The sequence below is a fragment of the Mastomys coucha genome, chromosome X (genome assembly GCF_008632895.1).
Source record: "Mastomys coucha isolate ucsf_1 chromosome X, UCSF_Mcou_1, whole genome shotgun sequence".
NCBI classification, from domain to species: Eukaryota; Metazoa; Chordata; class Mammalia; order Rodentia; family Muridae; genus Mastomys; species Mastomys coucha.
This window is the reverse complement of record NC_045030.1, coordinates 155,067,649-155,071,887: the sequence shown is the minus strand read 5'-3', so window position 1 is coordinate 155,071,887 and position 4,239 is coordinate 155,067,649. Positions and strand designations below refer to the sequence as shown.

Genomic DNA, 4,239 nt, shown 5'->3' with positions numbered 1-4,239 from the left:
TTTTTTTTTTTGTACTCTGAGAAATCCACTGATGTATTACACTTACAGCATACCTAATTTGGGACAAGCTGCCCGTCAAGCATTCCATAGCCATTGTACCAATGGCTTTTGCATGCTACAGTACTCATATAGAATAAGACCATTAAGAAATTCTATTAGTGTTGAGCTGAAAGGCTAAAAAGCTGTGGGAAGGGGGATGACAGACATGAAAAGGGTGTGCTCCAAAATTCTCATATACATGGGATTGTTAAAGCTGATGAAAACAATAGAAATTGAAACTATGAAGATTGGGATGTTTTGGGAGCCCAATGGAGATTCAAATGGGCATTTAAGAAATGCACGGAAAAGCTGCATGATCTAAAGGTTTGTGTGCCACCCCTGCAATTCATTTGTTAAAATCTTAATCCACAAGGTAATGGGATTAAGAGGTGGGGACATCCAAGAAATGGTTAGATCATGAGAGCAGAATCCTCATCAAAGGGATTAGTGCCTTTATAAAAGGGACCTCAGAGGCAAGGAGAGGTAAATTAGTGGTAGGACAGTTCCCTAACATGCACAGGCCTTGATTATTCAGTTTCTAGCTCCAGAGAGGAGAGAGAGAGACAGAGAGACAGACAGACAGACACACACACAGAGAGAGAAAGAGACAGAGAGAGAAACAGAGAGAGAGAAAGAGGGAAAGAGAGAGAGAGAGAGAGAGAGAGAGAGAGAGAGAGAGAGAGAGAGAGAGAAACGTCCAGAGAATTCACTTGTGCCTTTTACCATGGGAGAGCACAATGAGAAGTCACTGTCTATGAATTTTAAAAGGCCTTTACCAGACGCTGAGTTTGATAGCAAACTGATCCTGGATCTCCCACTCTCTGGAACTATGATAAATTTCCATTGCTCAAAGGCATGTAGTTTAGCCAGTTTGGTTACAGTAGCCCAAACAAACTAAAACAGAACAAGCATATATTTCAGGGGCGGTCCCACAGATGTGGGGGAACCACTAAGTACAACCAGCATTGCTCTAGGCAGCTGCTGGTTGAGCTACCTCCACCTTAACTGTTCTGGTTTGTTCAAGGCAGGGGCTGTGATAGAAAATCACCAAAGCCAAGTACATCTTCCAATAACAATTGTGCATTAGCAATCTAATTTGGTGAATCAGATACAGAAACAGAAACATGATCAAATTACATGTGCTTGTGTCTATGCCTGTGCCTGTGCATTCATATGTGTTTTTGTGTGTTCTTGGCAAGAAAGAGAAGGGTCATGTGTGACATACAGAAGTACTAATGTGGCTGCCAAAATAGCCTTCTCCCCAGCTGCCATCAGAAGACAGAGGAGAGCTGTGGACTCAAGAGGCTCATCAAAAACTGTGAGTCACAAAGGACAGGCCATGAGTGCAGAAAGAATGGAATGATGGGAACCCAGGCAGATGATCAGGTGGGAGGGAGAAGTGGCAATCAGAGGCATTCTCCAAAGACAAAGAGCTTCCAACTCTACGGCAAGGACGTCATTCTGATCCCCAAATCAAGCTTAATTCAGAAGCCCAAACAGGCTTTTGTGCATGGGAAAAGTGCAATTAGCCATCTTTCCCCTCATAGAAAGCCTCATTCTCTGAGGTACTCCTCATATTCTGATCAGAGAGGCGGCAGTCCAAAGCCCCTCCTCATTTTATGCATTCAAATCCTGACTCTTTGGTGGTTACGGAATTGCTAAGGTCTAAAGGCTGTCTAGAAGGAAGTCCAGGGACTTGCATAGCAAATCCCCTCCTCATATTTATTTAGTATTTGAGAAATAATAAAGCATCAAAACTCACCTACCATTTGGTCCTACCATGGACCTTGAGCATCTCAGGTCCCTCATCTGTATAATGAAATAAATAATCTGTCCACACAGTCTCATGTAAGTGCTGTAAGGATTAAACCTGGGTTTGTCAAACAGGAGCATGACACCAAAAACTATGGGTCCCCATCAAATATACAAACCTCTGGATCTCTCTTGCTCTGTCTCCCTTGGCAATGATTTATGGCTCTCTCTTTGCAATTGTTCACTCCATCAACTCCATCATTTGGTCACTCAACTTTCATTTAGCTAATAATAGTAGGCTTTGGGGGTTCTTAAATGAAAGGGCACCACTTGAATTAGGAACTGGTTTGGATCTACTGGCACATGTGCACAACAGAGGTGAAGATGGGGCCTCTACTGGAGGATCACCCACGTACACACTCACAGACACTACACTAATTTAGGTACTATATTTTATGAAAGAGGTATGGGTTGAGGACTCTGGCTGGCCTTTGGGAGAAATAAATAAGGGGCTTTGAGAAGGGGCAGAGAGACATATTGCTGTTTAAATCATAATCACCAAAGACTGGAATCAGATCAGGACTAACAGTTTCTCTGAGAATTATCTGTTAAATAATGTTTCGCTGGGGTCACAGGGTCACTGAGAAGGTTTGCCACATATTCAGTGCCTGGCAGACAGGACAAGAACAAATGTTAGCTTCCTTTCCAATTTATTTCCCTCTACTTCTCTCCTCCCCACTAATCTAAGGTCAGAGGAGGAGCCAGAGAACAGACACTTGCAATTTGCTTCCTGCAGCTTCTGAGCACACCCTGTGTGTGGCTGTCTGCATATAGAGAATAGCTCCATTCTGGGTCAAGGGTCTCCCCAGTTCCTGGGTCATTGGAACTGGAATCTTCTGGCTGCTGGCACTGGAGCCTTCAGGCCACACTTGCTCACATACCTCCAAACTTAGGTTTTTGTTTTGTTTTTGTTTTTTTTTTTTTCCTTTTCTTTTTCGTTCTTTTTTTCCTGCCCTCTTGTTTGTTTGTTTGTTTGTTTTCTGGACAAAAGATGTTGTACTTGGCTTATCCTTCTTGCCTAAGTGCCCACCCACCAACCTGCTCTCAAGCAAGCAATGGACACCACCTGAGAAACAGTTTTCTCCTTTGCTCCTGGGATGAGCAGAGATTTTCCTGGGCCAAACCTCCCTGCATGTAGTCTTGGTTTCTTTGAATAATAAAGGAGCCTCCTTGGATAGGCTGAATGATCCCCTGAGTTGGTGCCAGAACAGTCAACAGTTCCCTGCCCCACAAGTTTCAGTGTGAATAGGTTCAAAGGGCCATGGCCACCTTGGGCATGTACCCAGTGGGCATCTGTCAGGCTGAGAAGGGAAGAGCCTGTGTGTCTGTGGGGAGGGGATGGGGCTGTCTAAACTTGGGGTATAGCTTCCCTGAGCTCCTAAAGGACAGAGAAATTGGCATGCTACCAGGCTAGTGGCTTATGATTCTGTGCCTTCGAACTCCTCCTTGCTTCTGAAACTAGCACAGTTCCCCACATTTCCCTTCTGGGAGAAAATACGAAGAAAAATCAGGGTACGGTTGCATAGTGCTACCCTAGGGAGGTGCCCCCTCCTCACTAGCCTCTCTACTGTCCCCTGGTATACCACTCTAACAAAGACTCTGCCACAACACGTTTTCAAAGTTAGCTGAAGTCCCTTGGTCTACCAGGACGCAATTGTGATGACTCTAAAGGGGAGAAGGGAAGACAGCTAGGAACCGGTGAGAAAGAGACCCTGGGAAAGCAAAGAAAAAAATCTGCCTGGTGCAGGAGAGGCTAAGAATTGTTTTCTCCCTGCTGGCTGCTTTTCTCTGTGTTCTAAGGAGAAGCTTCCAAGAACTGGTTAAATAAAGGGATCACAACAGAGGATGAGAGATAATGCTAAACCAACAAAAACAAAGACCAAACGAAACAGAGTGAGCCATGAGAATATGCGGTTATCAAAACTTTGTTTGGCTGTATCTATTTATCATCGCTGCACACCCGAGCTCTGTAAAATATCATTCTGTTGATGTCACTTATCCTCAGCAAAATATTTACACATCCTTAAAAAACGCCAGATGAGGGTGGCTGGCCCTCTCTCTGCTGCAAGCCGCCTCTCAAGCCCAATGCCAGGTCCGGGCAGCCCAGAGGTGAGGACACAAGGGTGAGTGGTACCAGCGGATACAGGTAAGAACAACTGACAGTTTTAGTAATGTGGCCACCCAGGCGCTGTGCCCTGCCCTGTCCAGCCCTGGCCCCTTTTTACCTGACACTGTAAGAAGCAGCCACATCCACCGCTATGGTGCCAGCGCCTTCTCTTCCTCCCCTCCCTTTCTCATTGATTAAGTTCCCAAACCATTGTTAAAGCTGGTTTGCCGCCTTTTTAAAAACCGGCTAAATTCATTAGGCTACTCTCCAAAAGAGAAATA

General features: G+C 44.9%; 1 protein-coding gene across 2 annotated transcripts in view; it reads right to left on the bottom strand.

Annotated features, from left to right (window-relative positions):
- Rai2 (retinoic acid induced 2) overlaps window positions 1–4,239 on the bottom strand; it is a 71,166-nt gene that overhangs the window by 65,643 nt on the left and 1,284 nt on the right. The window lies entirely within an intron of this gene.